We start from the raw sequence: 14,093 nt of genomic DNA on the forward strand, positions 1-14,093 counted from the left end.
CTGTGGGGTCTGCTAAAACCACGGAGTGACTGATTGAGAAATTTAGCTCAATGAGATGCCTGGATGGACTGCATGTTCTCTCCACAGCTCTCTGTAAATATCTGTCTTGGCTGGCTCTTGAAAATACCAGGTGGCTGTGAGTTTCAGGTGATAATACTCCCTCTTCAGCAGCTCCTGTGCTGTGGTCACATATCAGGTACTCTTTGCAGCTGGTGAAGGCAGGATCAGGATTGGAATGTATGTTAAACAAAGGCTGAATCTAGACACATGCACATCTAAAGGCTTTTCCAGTTCTGTACAACTGAGCCTCAACACTGTCTGTTACAACAAAATTGTCCTCCAAACATTACTTTGGGATCTTCTCCAATACATGTACAAACAGTGGATTGACTATTTGTCCATTTTTGACACTTACTGTGTTCCACCAAGAGGGACACCTTCCAAAGCAAGAAATTGTTGGACAAACTTCAATAGGATGTCTGAGCATGATCCACGTGGCAGAGGTTTACTTCCTGAAGAATGGACTTCATCTTTTAACACCATTTCATACTGAGATCCAAATGGCTGCACAAACATTTTTTAGATACTAACAGAGAAAGAAATCTGAGTTGAAGATTCTGAATTCAATTCTTTTGTCAACTATTTTCTATATCGCCTGTGTCCAAAAGACCTACCTAGGTGCTGAGGATACAATGTTATTCCCACCCTTAGCGCTTGTACTCCAGAGAAGAATATAGGCAAGGAGAGAGACAATCGCAATGCCATCCAAAAGACCTACCTAGGTGCTGAGGATACAATGTTATTCCCACCCTTAGCGCTTGTACTCCAGAGAAGAATATAGGCAAGGAGAGAGACGATCGCAATGCCATCTGCACAGGGGGTGTGAGCGGCCATGGTGCTACAAGCATGCCATTCATGGGAAATCTGGGAAGAGTGGAGGAAAGTTTCCCAGAAGGAGCCAGCCCAGGGAAGCTGAGGACAAGCATTCCAGGCACAGGCATTCACACTGGGGCAGGCAGGACTCTTCTCTTCTTCCCTAAGATCCTAATAGCAGACTGAGCAAACGAAAGAGTTCTGTAACCCAGGTAGGGGGATAAGCCATGTGTGTCTCAGAGGAGAGTGCCCTTTAAGCAAGGGTCACACAAGGAAGCTTGGTACTCTCGACAGGGGAGCTCTGGCTCTAAGTTGATATTCACTTAGGATTTGAAAGCCCAGAATTCATGGGCCCATAGAAGAAATGAAGAAATATAGCTCAACAGCTGACAAAATCAACAAATAGTTTCTGGGAGAATAAGAAAAGTGAATGAGAAAAATCAAAATTTTTGTTCATTATTTACTTTTGTCAGAAAATCCTTAAAAATAATGACTTCTTAATATCTATTCAGCTGGTTTCAAAGGAGATTCTCAGTAACAAAAAGAAAATCTGAAGCTAAATGAAAGAGTTTACTACACAGATTCATAGCATCTATAAGCAAAAGTAAGATGTGGACTTTGTCATTCAGATGGTGGATTTTGAAGCACCTTCAAGAGAGTGGCTGTTTTGAGAGATGAGTAAAACCTTGTCATTATAAACATATTTATGTTACCTTTCCTCCCAAACTGTGGGATCCCTTGGAGAAAAAGAAACTATAACCTCATGTTCTTCTCCAGGTTTAAGGAATAGATTCTCTGGATCCACTAAAGAGGGACTTCCTCATTCTGGGACCTAAACAGTGACAGAATCATAATTAAATGCGGACTTACAAAAAGGCAGCTTTCACTCAGTGACTCCTGCCTTACGTTCCTTTCTCATTTGCCAAGAGAGGTTATTTTTCCCTTTCTCCCAGTCCATCAGAGTCTCAACTCATCCTGCTCTTTTGGAAAGCACCTCTTTTTCTTCTTTTCCTTCCATAACAAACCTGATGTCCCACAAACTGCAACCCCAATTTCCTGTCACTAACATACTCTCACTCACCTTCGGGTCTCAGAAAAGAGGTCAAAGTGTGTGGGTGACTCTTCCCCAATTCCAGCGACAAGCTGACATGCACATTTTTCAGAAATCAATCTAGAACTTGCTTTTCACATTCAAGACATTGGAGTCTACACTGAGAGCACCATAGCATACACTTCATACTAGAGAAACAACCAGTGTTTAAAACTCTCAGCGATTCCATCATCTGGTCCTCAGGACACTCTGAAGGGGCAGGCAGCACCGGGACCCTCCGAAGCCAGGGAACCCTCACAGTCTCAGGAAAGACTACTTTATGGTGCTCTGACAATAATTCATAGGTTGATATCTAAATAAACTACAACTTTCCCAGCATTTCTCAGAGGTAAGGTCTGTTTTGTGGATGGAGCCACGATGGCCACCAAATGCATCATCTAGAAGATGGAGTGAGACAGACCTTTCAATAATCTGCCACCATGAAAGCGACATCAGTCTGAATGCAAGACAATGAAGGCAGAGGGGAGGACTGAGGGTACCTGTAAGTCCCTGGGAGCAGGAGTTGTAGCTCTTTCAGCTCTTTCTTGGAGAGCAACACTTCCAAGAACTGGTGTGGGGTTTGGGCTGTCAACTTCTACATCAACTCTCACTATGAAGTCTTCTCCTGAGTCCTGAATCTCTAAAATTCAAAAAGGTTGTTCTTTTAGTTCAGAGACCAGACACTTATTGAATTGTACATGCCATCAGCAGTCCAACACAATGTCCTTAGGGGCCACAGAAAAATGTAGGCAAGAAGATTTTTTAAAGAATTAAAATAGGACTGGAAATGAGTGGAGAAGCAGAAAAAGCAAGAGCACATCCAACTGGTAAATGAGATGAGATCAATTTAGAGAAAACATCCCAATAGGTCTTCAGTGGTACTTGCTGTGGTCATGCACGTTCACCTAGGTTTGACCCAAAACAGCAGCATCTGCCTCATTGTCAGAACAACAGAAGATACTTGACAGATGACTGGAAGCATTCACATGTACTGACAGAGGAAATCAGTCTCAAATTTGTAGTCTATTTAGATACACAGAAAAGCAATTCCCAGAAAACATAAACATGATACCTGAAGAGCCGAGTTCCTTCTTGGGACTCTGGAAAAGAAGTGATATCAGAAATTCTGGACCTTATGAAATAAAAATTTAAAAATTAATATATACTAGTATTAAGATGAAATCTGAATGAAAGAAAAGCAGTTTGAAAAACTGATCTTTTGTTTGTTTGTTTTGATGGAAAGCCCATCCTCTCCTACCTGTCCCTCATAACAGGCAGGTGTCACCTGGTTGATCACAGAGCAGCCTGCCAGCCAAGGGACCACATCAGTGCAGGGAGCAGCTCTCACAGGAGCTCATCCGGGTTCCTTGGAAAACGTCCGATCTTGCCAGGCCACGGCGCTCTGTTCCGAAAGATAAGATTCAGTGTCAGTAAAGCCAACAGCAATAAGAACGTGAAATGTGTTAACAAAATCTTTAACAAAAATAGTTCAGTTCATAGAATGTATTCTGTGAACAGCATTTTTTCTCGTACATTCATACTCACAACATTGAGAATCAACTTGATTGGTAAGTGGTGTGTGTCCGATTCAGTGCTTTTATTGGCACAGACTTCCAGCCTCCACAACTCCAGTCACCAAAATCAAGAATGGCTTTCTGTTCTGTTTCTACCTAATTACAAAAAAGGAAGTGATTTACGAAAAGCAATATATTAATAAATAGCACTACTTATGTTCATATCACTGCCATTTCTAGCCATAAATTAAGAGTCAGGATTAAGGAGAACTTTCCAATTGCTTATTTTCTACAAAGATAAATGTTAAATTCTTTTTTTGAGGTCGTCTATATACCCAAATGGACCAGAGAATTGAGCTGCTGCCGCCTGGAAAAGGCTATTTAATCTTGAGATGAAGTGACAATTGTATAAATTACATAGACCTCCCCTCTATTATTAGAAAGTTTTAACAATGAGTCCTACTATTAGAATAATGACTTCTCCATTCCTTTCAAAAATACCCCTAGTATCTTCGCATTTTCCGATTTTATTTAAAAGTGTTTAAAATATATCAAAATAGATGTATTTAAAGCTTCCAGAAAGCACCTATGATCATGAAGAACTGACTTCCTTAATCAGGGGCGACCAACATAACTGAGACCCTGAGACCCCCACATATGGAGATATTTGAAGACATGGGAATGCCACTGGACACCACAATCTGCGCAAGTCCCTGACATGAAATGGCACAGTACCTGCCTGCAGCCTAGGCACATTCTCCTTCATACTTCAAATCATTCCTAGATTACTCACAATGCTTAATAGAGTGTAAATGCTACGTAAACAGTTGTTATACATTATCGTGTAGGGAACAATAACAAGGAAGAAATGCTTGTACATGTTCAGTACAAATGCAACCATCTTTTTTATGAGGGGATGTGGATATTTTTGATTCAAGCTTGGTAGAATGTGAGGATGCAGGATGCACAGATGCGGAGGGCTGAATACATTTAACACACACACATTTTGCTTTGCCTTATACAACCATAAATAAAAGGAAATCAAAGGCCGCCTGGCAAGAGGGAGCTGGCTTCCACGGTGGTTCAGAAAAGTCTGGGTCTAGATTGACCCTCAAGGTGCTAAAGCTTCAATACCCTCCAGAGAACAATGGATGTGACTTCAAGCTTGTTGTGGTGTGGCTTCTTGTTGTGGACAGGGAGAGGCTAAAATGAAATTTGAATTCTATACATAAAGCCCAGAAAGTCAAAGAAGCATTCTTTCTAGAAATAGAAAGAAAACTGAAAAAAAGTCTGATCGCATGTCTGTGGGGATAACAAGGAACCTGTCCAGAGGTGGGTGGCATCGAAGGTTGTTAATAGGAACATGAAGGCCTGGGCCAAGGCCCCACCAGGCATGGGAGCCCCAGGCTGAAAATCACGAAGGCTTTCGGTGCCTCCAGCATTTCTGCAAAGTATCCTCTAGGGACATTTCCAAAGAGCAGGACACATGGGATTCCTAAAGCAGAAAAGCAGCCTCGATCAATGTGAACTTACATGAAGCATTTTTAAATACCAAAAAAATGGAATCCACTCAAAGAAAGTCAGGAAGATTCAACAAAAGTAACTGGTGGAAACATTAGTGCCTCAAGAAACAGAAATCTGAAATCAACTACACAATGAGTTCGTTTTAAATACAGATCATAAGTCTACAACAGAGGAAAAAGCAGAAGATTCAGGAAGCAATGCTGAGCATGAAGAAGTATAAATAGCTTGATCAATCTGTAAAATTTTTTTAGTAGACTTTTTATTTTTTAATTTTATTATTATTATACTTTAAGTTTTAGGGTACATGTGCACAACGTGCAGGTTTGTTACATATGTATACATGTGCCATGTTGGTGTGCTGCACACATTAACTCGTCATTTAGCATTAGGTATATCTCCTAATGCTATCCCTCCCCCCTCCCCCCACCCCACAACAGTCCCTGGTGTGTCATGTTCCCCTTCCTGTGTCCATGTGTTCTCATTGTTCGATTCCCACCTATGAGTGAGAACATGCGGTGTTTGGCTTTTCTGTCCTTGCAATAGTTTGCTGAGAATGATGGTTTCCAGTTTCATCCATATCCCTACAAAGGACATGAACTCATCACTTTTTATGGCCGCATAGTATTCCATGGTGTATATGTGCCACATTTTCTTAATCCAGTCTATTGTTGTTGGACATTTAGGTTGGTTCCAAGTCTTTGCTATTGTAAAATTTTTTTAATGTTGCAGTTTCAAAAGCCATTTAGAACTAAAATATTGGTCAAAGGTAATATGGAAGGAAAAGATGAGCATTTAAATGAAGAAACCTGACTGTGTTGTTTGAAAATAGAACAGAGCTCCTGATTCACTTTCGATTTGGGTAAGCAATATGAAATGAGTAGGAATAGAAACACATAATGTCCAAAGTAATGCAAAGGAAGGACAAAGGAAAATATAATCCAAGAGGAGGCAGAAAAGGAAGGAAGAAACGAAAGGAAAAATTTTGGCTAAATTTTTAAGGTATATTCAACTAAAGTAGATGTTAAAGACTGAAAACAAAATGATGGAAATAGATACACAAGGAAGCTCGTAAAGAAAATAACAGATGGGCCGGGTGCAGTGGCTCACGCCTGTAATCCCAGCACTTTGGGAGGCTCAGAAGGGTGGATCACTTGATGTCAGGAGTTCGAGACCAGCCTGACCAACATGGTGAAACCCCATTTCTAATAAAAATACAAAATTAGCCGGGCGTGGTGGCACACATCTGTAATCCCAGCTACTTGTGAGGCTGAGGCAGGAGAATCTCTTGAACCCGGGAGGCGGAGGTTGTAGTGAGTGAGATTGTGCCATTGCACTCCATCCTGGGCAACAAGAGGAAACTCCATCTCAAAAAAAAAGAAAAAGGAAAAGAAAGATGATGCACAATATTAACACCAGACAAAACTGGCTCTAAGACAAAAGGGATAAAGATAATTTTTATTTCTTTATTTTATTTTATTTTATTTATTTATTTATTGAGACGGAGTCTCGCTCTGTCGCCCAGGCTGGAGTGAAGTGGCGCGATCTCAGCTCACTGCAAGCTCTGCCTCACTGCAAGCTCTGCCTCCCGGGTTCATGCCATTCTCCTGCCTCAGTCTCCCGAGTAGCTGGGACTACAGGCGCCCACCACCGCGCCTGGCTAATTTTTGGTATTTTTAGTAGAGACAGGGTTTCACCATGTTAGCCAGGATGGTCTCGATCTCCTGACTTCACGATCCACCCACCTCGGCCTCCCAAAGTGCTGGGATTACAGGCGTGAGCCACCGCGCCCGGCCTATTTCTTTATTTTATTACTTTTAAAGTTTTTTTAGGGTCAGAGCCTTGTTCTGTCGCCAATGCTGGAGTGCAGCAGCACAATGCTAGCTCACTGCAGCCTGGACCTCCTGGGCCACCACGCCTGGCTGATTTTTCAAACGTTTTTTTAGAGACAGAGTCTCACTGAGTTGCTCAGGCTGGTCTAAAGCTCCTGGCCTCCCTAAGTGCTGGAATTATGTCGCTATGGGTCGCTATGTCTGACCAAGAGTTACTTAAAAATGAATCATTCCACCCAGAAGGCAAAACAATCCTAAACTTAAACATATGTAACAATATAGCTGTGTGACACCCACGAAGAAAATGATAGGATGTATAATTCTCGTTGTAGGAGAAACTTCAGATCTACAACCATCTCTCAGAAGCTGAAAGGCTAAGCAAACAAAAATATGAGTAATGATTCAGAAGATTTGAACTACAAGGAAATTAAACCCAAGCTAAGTACATGTAAGAGCTCTGCACCTGCTAGAAGAGTCCTGCTAAGCTCACAGGAGACACCGACATCAGCTGAACATCCTAGACTACGGAATCAACCCATCTGTCTCCATCCCACACTCTGACCATGAAGGGGGACATAGGGGCTGGGGAGAAGCTGCCAAGTAGGACAAAGACTCATTTACAAGTTATCACCTTCATAACCAGACTCCCCACAGTAACAGGGAGAGTGGCAGAGGTAGCCAAATGCCAGCTAGAATGAACTTCACCTTTTAATACCACTTCACACTGAGGCCCAAATGGCTGCACAAATATTTTCCAGATCCTAACAGAGAAAGCAATCCAAATTGAAGGTCCTTCATCTAATTATTTTGGTAACGATTTTCTACATATTTCATTTGTCCAAAAGACAGAGCTAGGTGCTGAGGATACCATATTCCCACCCTTAGAGCTTATGCTCCAGAGAAGGATATAGACAAGGAGAGAGACGATCACAATGCCATCTGTACAGGGGGTGTGAGCAGCCATGGTGCTACCTGAACACTGTTTATAAGAAGTCTGGGAATTCCCAGAAGGAGCCAGCCCAGGGAAGCTGCGGGCAAGCATTCCAGGCACAGGCATTCACACTGGTGCACGCAGGACTCTTTTCTTCTGTAAGGCCCTAACAGCTGACTGAGCACAAGAAAGAATTCCGTAACCCAGGCAGGGAGATAAGCCACGTGTGCCTCAGAGCAGAGTGTGCTTTAACCAAGGGTCACACAAGCAAGCTCAGTACTCTTGACAAGAGAGCTCTGGCTGTAAGTTGATGTTCACTTACGATTTGAGGGCCCAGAATTCATGGGCCTGGAGAAGAAATGAAGAAATATATCTTAACAGCTGACAAAGTGAACTAGTAGTTTCTGGGGCAAAAAAGAAAAGGTGAATGAGAAACATCAATACACAGCGTGGTGGGGACAGAGTCAGGCTAATCGCTGAGGTCCCGCAGCTCCACCCCACCCCGACTGTGATGATACAACTCTGGCCACCTCTCCCTTGTCTCTCTCCGTGGGGATCTTCTCTTCTACTCCCCATTGCCGGAGACAGCAGCGCTTCATTCCCAGACTCCTGGGTGTCCCTAAAAAGTCTTCGCAGCCCACCTTTCACCCTCAACCCTTTCCTTCAATCACCTGCTTTTCACCTAAGCTGAGGATCTGAAAGCAGAGGGGAAAAGCCAGGAAAGGGGACGGGGAGGGCATCTTATTTTACCAGGTAAACAAGGCTCACTAAGAGGCACGCGGGAAGACTAAACTCATCCACCAATGCTAGTTTGCAAGTAGCAATCACAAAACCGGGACATTGAAAAACAGGAGCTGCTGAGCCTATTCCCCTCCCCACTCCCTGCCATTCAAATGGTCCTTGTAACCAGGAGAGGAGATGTGGAGTCTGGAGTTACAGCAGCTACAACTGAGCAGGTGAGAGACCCTTGCCATCAGAGTTCATGTTAAAACTGCATTTCCAGCTATTTCAAGATCTTATGTAAGAAAGTCATCAGATAAATTGGTCAAAAAGACTCCCCTTACCAAATGAAGGCATAGCCCCAAGATTAACTTGGTTCTCTCCTTCTCTCTTTTGATAAATGACAGTAACTTATATTCAGTCCCATTTTACAAAATTAACAAGTAGAGCGACCAGGACCTCTGAGCTTTCAGTGATTGTAGTAATAGTGCTACAAACAAATTTGTATAATTTTATAAATAAGTAACAATGAAATATAAATAATGACAGAAAAAAACAAAACATTCAGATTTCACTGTACATTATAAGTACTACAACAAAATGGGGCCTGAGAAGATCCCATGGCAATGCCGGTGTGAGGGGGAAAGGGGTGGGAGAGCCGGGCCCCGAGAAAGGAGAAATCCAGCACTGACTCCTAGTGCAACTGTTACATCATTGGAGAGCGCCCTAGAAAGCTGCCTTTTCCCCACTGACACTGATCTCAGGACCCCGATGCTGACTTGCAGCCAGGGGTCAGCTGCACTGAGCACATGAAGGCGGGTCTGGGAAGCCGTCCCAACACCGCAGGCAGGAGGAAGCTTCCACTCCTCAGGCAGATACTCCCGTGAGAATAAGGCACAGTCAACGACGCCAGTGACACCAGACCCCTGACTAACAGGTCAATCGGTTCAATGGCAATGAGTCTATGGGACGGCCTGTTTGTAGCTCAGAGCCACAGTTCAAAGTGCTCCAGATGCAGGACTCCCTGCCACTGCCTGAGCCTCAGCAGAGGCCTGCCAACATTTTCTTCCTGCTTCCATCCAGTCCAGGAGAAACAATGAAGATTAGATCAAACTCACCATTATAGGCATTGAATTATTTGATGTTACTGTCATGTCTTCCTTTTTTTCTCTCACAGATCATAAGCCACCGCTTAACCTCAAAGAAAACCATAGAGGCTCTGACTTTCCAGATGTAGAGCCCATCGATTCTAATACTACCAACCCATCTTTGCCCCATCCTCACGCAGTTGCGCTGGAGGGCAGAGAAGGCAGCACCCCAGTAGCATGTGTACCATGTCAGGAAAAGCAACGAGCCCAGCTATGGGAGCACATGGCCATCAGCAAGAGAGACGCTGCCTCACGGACGCACCTGAGTGCTGCCTCTCCACCACAGCCACCCAGAGACTCACAAGCTGGAAGCACTCGCTCACTCCAGGATTCAACTCTAAACTGGACATTTCCTAGCTGAAATAATCACAAAACTGCAACAACAGAGCAAAAGAGAGGTAAGGAAGACAAAGCTGCAGGCAGCCTGTCACCTGTATAGGTGCTAAGTGTGTTCTAAGCCATCTTCAGGAACCCTTGCACAGAAATATATCGTGGTGTTCTCAGTTTAGGACAAAGCACAAAACTTACAAGAAATTAAGGCCAACCAGTAACTCCTTGAAACAAATGAGCTTTGTGGGGTCATTTGAAAGAATTCAACTAGGAAATAACAACAACAATAACAGAGCAAAAGCATCTCACCCAATACTCATGTCATTCCTGAATCTCGTGCTTTCTTTCCAGTTTGTACCAATAGAATGCACAGGAAAAGGTTTTGCTGTGCTTAGCAGCTTCCGATGTGAGGCATCAAAATATGGGTTGCAGATGGAAGAGGTACCCATCCATCCAGAGCCGGTATTTGGTCCCAAATTCCACAGCCACAGAGTTCTGCACATGCTCTCCTGTGACAGCTGGATAGGGACAGCCTCCTGAGAAGCCACAGGCTATGGCCCTGCCAGCCTGGCACTGAGGCAAGGCGACACTTCCAGCTGAAGGGAGTGTTCTTAAATACCTCAGGCTGAAGGAAGCTGTGCTGGGAGGGGTCACATCAAGAGTGCAGGCACCGCAGCAGGCATGTTCTGCGTCTCAGCTGCAGAGCCATGAATGGTTCCGCTGGGAACAGGTCCTGGCCTCTGAGCTCACTATGTGCAGTTGACGTAGCTTTAGTGATGATTCTTTGATCATCATCTACAGTCTCCCGGCAGGACACAGGGAGGTGTGAGCACCGTTCTGATGACTCAGACCTGACTTGCTCAGGAGAGCCAGCCTGATCGGGTCCACTTTCTTGAGGTTTGACGTCCAATCCACCTCACTGGGTTCCAACAGATCTCCACTTTTGGAGGAAGGATCTTCACTCGATCTAAGGTTAGGTTTTACATCTTTAGGCTTGCTACTCAGAGAAGTAGTTGCAGTCATTTTGTCCTATCAGAGTTGTTTGGGATCATAGATGGTAATGTTCCTTTATGTTCCTTTTCCTATATTCTGAAATGGAACTTTTTCTCTCCATTTTTCCACAGCCTATTCCTCGGACGGGGCTGGGCTGGCTTGAATAATTGTGGTGCTCATCTCATTGGTGGTATCACTCTGAGTGTGACAAAATTTTAAAAATAATCAGATAAACTGAATACAACAAATTCAAGCCATGCTGGTATAAACTTAGGTAAATGTAATAAAGGAATCTACACGGGTTATCTTTCTGAATTAGATGTGGTCTACACAAAGGAGTTATTTTGCAACTGGGAAATGCAGGCTATTAGAAAATTTATGTTTGTTGCTTTGTAAAACATATAATATGAGGAAAATAAACAGGAGGTATACACCAGTCATATCTGAAATTTACATAGATAAAGGACCAGAGTCAACTAAGTTTTTGAAAATGTAAGGGACTTGTATAAACTTTGTAATGAAAATCTAAATACATTAGTCACGAGGCAGAGTGGGGACTGGAGGTGCAGCTGGCTTGCAGGGCCCCGCCCTTCCTCTGTCCCTGCTGCTGCCTGTGCTTGAAAAGCCAAAGATGTTAACTCTCATGTGGACCCATCCCTTTCCTGTGTCTAAACGCATGTGGCTCTAATAATGCATGACTTATCGCGGTCATTCCACACCACTGGACATTTGGGAGGGCCTAGTACAAGCAGTGGGTAGAGTAATTTCTCCTATGGCCCCTTCTGAGCCTATTCACAGTAAGGCTGGGCTTGGCAGGCCAGAGAGCACCGTGGCTTCTTCCAGTTATAGAGGAGCCCAGGCCCTGCGGTTGGTGGCACAGCATCTTCACAGGCTAAGGCTCAAAACGCCATGACCCACCGTTCTGCAGACCTAAGACAGGTTGTACTTTCACTGTCGAGATTATGCTGATCAGCAGCCTAACTGCTTCCTTTCATGCACTTATCCCTTCAGGTTTATCTTTTTTGTCACTTTTCTTCCATCATTTCTATCACACTTCTTAGCCTTTACTCTAAAATGGGCTGCTGTTTATAATGACTCATTTACCAGAACATTTCTTTCGCTCAGGACAGAATTTTTAAGGTGGACAAGCAAAGCCTGAAGTCCCTTCCAGCCCTGCAATACTATGGGGTCTACACAGAAGTAGAAGAGTGCTCTTCTCGCTCATTGGCTTTGCTTCAACAAATGGTTCGGCCTCTACTGTGATGAAGACCAGCTCACTCAAACCTTGGTTCCTATGAAAGTAACTGAAGAGCTTCCAGAATACAATCATAGTCCCAAAGGGATCTGATGTGGCTGAGTAGGGCAACCGCAGAAACACCATCAGAAACAATGAAAACCATAAAACAAATCTGCTCATCATATACTTACAACCAGATCTCAACTCTTCAGTCATCTCATCACATTTCGTTTGCTCATAAAAGATGTGTGACAGGCAAGGTCCATGACCCGTCTGCCCTCTTTGTTTTCATAAACCACATTCTGTGTGACATTCATTTCTAAAAAACAGAATTCCAAAACTATCCATTGACACATGTAACAACTAAAATGATAAGACATTCTCACATAATTGTTTTATCTAGATGACTGCCTTAGTTATCAACAGCACTCAAATCTGCCCAAAACTTGTTGGAAAAAGAAAAATCCATTTCCCCAAATGAAAATATCTCTTTTATGGCAGACAAGCCAGCTGTGCTCATGAAAACAAGTCAATAATTGAGACTGAGAAATAAAGGGAAAGAATGCTAAGACATAGAAAGGTACATTTCCACTAGAACTCTGATGAAAGGTACGATTTCTGAGCAATTCTCCCTATACTAGTATATTCAAAATTTTGTCTGAACTATAAAACACTTAAATATTTCAACCTAAAAGATTGACACAGTCCACATGAATATACACCCTATCCAAAACATACAAATATCTGTTTCTCTTTTTTTATAGTTACAATGACAGTTTATTATAAAGGATACAAATGAAGAGCCAGGTGAAGAGATACTCAGGGCAGCAAGGTCTGGAGGGATCCAGGGTACAGAGCTTCTGTGCCCTCTCCAACTGGTCTTATCCATCTAGCACATCAATAGGTTCACCAGCCAGGGAGCTCTCCAAGCCTTATTGCTGAGAGTTTTTATCTAGGTTTCATTTTATAGGTGTAATTGCTTAAATCATTGGCCATGTGATTGGGCTCAATTCTAGCCCCCTTCCTCTCCCCAGAGACTGGGAGGGTGAAAATTCCAACCCCCTAATTACATGATTGGTTTTTCTGGCAAACAGCCTTTATCCTGAAGCCATCCAGCCCGTCTTCCCGCCCCACATCCATGAGCCATCTTGCTGGCATAAATTCAGGTATGGTCCAAAGGGGTTTGTATGAGTAACAAAAGACTCTTATTCAGGAAGTTCCTAGGGTTTGTGAAGCTCTGTGTCAGGAACTCGGGAGAAAACCTAAATGTACTTTTAAAGTTTATACCACAAGCTTGGAATTTGGGAGTGGTTAGTACCTATTGGAAGTGGTTGGAATCTATCTAAAAGCCTCAGTCAAAAGTGAGAGGAAGAATATGATTTTAACATCCTATCACAGAGTGAAAGTGCAACAGAACTACTGCAACATAAATGTTAGTTCAGATAGGACAAATATGGCCTTTCAATTTGGGCATGATTAGTTTTCGATGTTCTTGGATTTTTTCATCAAGTTAGGTGTAAGTGAAAGGACATGACGCAAATCAAAGAACTTGTTGAAAAACTGCATCCCTGATAACTAGCGACATATTTTCCATGTTTGTTATGAACACCCTGTGGGTACTGCCTCCAGTGAACCTATTTCAATAAGATTCCGGGTATCACAGCCATGAGGACAGGGGAATACACTGAGGAGGAGATTTTCCTACTTTGAAAGGTTTAAACTTGGAATCTATGCGCTTGTGTATCTTAAAAGAGGTTAGGTAAGGAATAACTTATCTGTTAATAGGAATACCTGAGTCATCTGCAATTCTGGTGGGGAAAAAGGGAGTGAGCAGAGAACCACTTAATAAAAGTGGAAAAACTGTAATAGTGTTCTCTGACACACATTTTTACTAAAAGTGTGTT

At 43.0% G+C, this 14,093-nt stretch overlaps 1 protein-coding gene across 1 annotated transcript in view; it reads right to left on the reverse strand.

Annotated features, from left to right (window-relative positions):
* LOC112133423 (uncharacterized) overlaps positions 1 to 14,093 on the reverse strand; it is a 52,364-nt gene that overhangs the window by 1,529 nt on the left and 36,742 nt on the right. The window contains exons 6-13 of the transcript XR_008521416.1: positions 12,381 to 12,508; positions 10,269 to 11,150; positions 3,509 to 3,633; positions 3,222 to 3,365; positions 3,036 to 3,095; positions 2,464 to 2,603; positions 1,587 to 1,705; positions 416 to 586 (exon numbers count right to left, since the gene is read on the reverse strand). The gene's annotated coding sequence lies outside the window, so the exon portion shown is untranslated. The remainder of the gene's footprint in view (positions 1 to 415; positions 587 to 1,586; positions 1,706 to 2,463; positions 2,604 to 3,035; positions 3,096 to 3,221; positions 3,366 to 3,508; positions 3,634 to 10,268; positions 11,151 to 12,380; positions 12,509 to 14,093) is intronic.

The sequence above is a fragment of the Pongo abelii genome, chromosome 4 (assembly GCF_028885655.2).
Source record: "Pongo abelii isolate AG06213 chromosome 4, NHGRI_mPonAbe1-v2.0_pri, whole genome shotgun sequence".
Taxonomy (NCBI): Eukaryota; Metazoa; Chordata; class Mammalia; order Primates; family Hominidae; genus Pongo; species Pongo abelii.